We start from the raw sequence: 1,862 nt of genomic DNA, 5'->3' as shown, positions 1-1,862 counted from the left end.
GTTTTACACTCATTGTTTCGTTGTAATGATTGCAATCACCTCCGTGTATCATCATTCAACAGGATTTGCTTCTATTCCCTCTAGTTTTATTGGTGGAAGATGTACACAAAAACACACAGGAATATATAATCATTGTTCTTTTATGATTGACTTATTTCACTCAAAGAATGCATTCGAGGTACATCGATATTGTGGCATGTATCAAGACTTAATTTTTCTACTGAAAAATGTTCATCTTTTGCTTATTCTTTCATTTGTTGATGGGCATTTAGTTGGTTTCAAATTTTAGCTCTCATTAACAATTGTAATGAACATTGGTGAACAAGCTTCTTTTTGAGTCTCTGCTTCCAAGTGTTTGGGTATATACTGACAAATGGAATTGTTGGATCATGTTGTTGTTGTTAAGTGCCATCCAGATGATTCTGACTCATAGTGACCGTATGCTCAACAGAATGAAACACTGCCTGGTTCTACACCATGAGTGACCTATAGAGTATGTGAAATACCTATGGCATAGCTTCCAGAATCACAGCAACACACGGTTGAAACATATGTTGTTGTGAAGTGCCATCAAGTTGGTTCCAACTCATAGTGACCCTGTATAAGATTTCTGAGGCTATTTATCAGAGTTACCATGTTCCCCTGGTTACATTTTGTTGTTGTTGTTAGGTGCCAATGAGTCAGTACCAATTCATTGCAACCCTATGCAGAACAGAATGAAACACTGCCTGATCCTGGGCCAACCTCACAATCATTGCCATACTTGAACCCATTGATACTGCCACGCCACCAATCCATCTCTTTTTATCTGACCCTCCACCTTACCAAACATGATATCCTTCTCCAACAACTGGTTCCTCCTGACAATATGTCCGAAGTATGAGAGACAAAGTTTGGCCATCCTGGCCTCCAAAGAGCACTCTGGCTGCACTTCTTCCAACACAGATCTGTTGGTTCTTTTGGCAGCCCATGGCAGCCCCTTGTCATATGGTGGTTTTTAATTTTTTTTTTTTTTATGAAACGTACCATTTCCCACAACAGTTGCACCATTTTGTGTCCCCACCAGTATTAGATAAGGGTTTCAATTCTACCACACTTTACCAACCTTTGCTATTTTTTTGTTTTGTTTGTTTGTTTTTATCTTAGCGAGTCCAGTAGGAGTGAAATGACATCTCATTGTGGTCCTGATTTGCATCTCTGTGACGGCTATAAAACTGAGCATCATTTCATGTGCTTTAATGGCCAGTTGAATGTCCTCTTTGGTGAAATGTCTATTCAAGTGTTTTGCCCATTTTATGATTGGATTATTTTCCTTTTTGTTATCAAAATCATACATACACACACACACATATCTGTATATATATTTGGTTATTACATTCTCATTGGATATATGGTTTCCAAAAATATTTTTCCAGTTGTTAGCTTGTCTTTCCACTTTTTTAGTAAATTCTCTTGATTAACAGAAGTTTTAAATTTTCATGATATCATCTCCCCACAAATGACACCACCCATTTCTCCCAGAGCACTCTATTCAACTGTATTTAATAATTCTTTATAATGGCCACACAGAACTCAAGGCAGCACATTCACAGTTAGGAAGGTTATTAGAAAAGTTAACACATTACAAGTTAGGACCAGAAATTGCACAGAGCACAGTTTTTTCCATTCAGACACCTCTCCTAAGCGATACTTACAGGCAGGCCTCTCTCTGGCCCTCCGCTCCTTCATCTGGCCTCTGCCCAGTTCCATCAGTGTTACAAACTCTTTTAAGACTGCTGATAAACACCCACAGGGAGCATTGTTTTTGTTGTTGTGAAGTGCTGTCAAGTTGGTTCCAACCCAGGGACCCTGTAGAGGGTTTC

This window comes from Chrysochloris asiatica, unplaced genomic scaffold, assembly GCF_000296735.1.
Source record: "Chrysochloris asiatica unplaced genomic scaffold, ChrAsi1.0 scaffold00144, whole genome shotgun sequence".
Classification (NCBI taxonomy): Eukaryota; Metazoa; Chordata; class Mammalia; order Afrosoricida; family Chrysochloridae; genus Chrysochloris; species Chrysochloris asiatica.
This window is presented reverse-complemented; position numbering follows the sequence as displayed.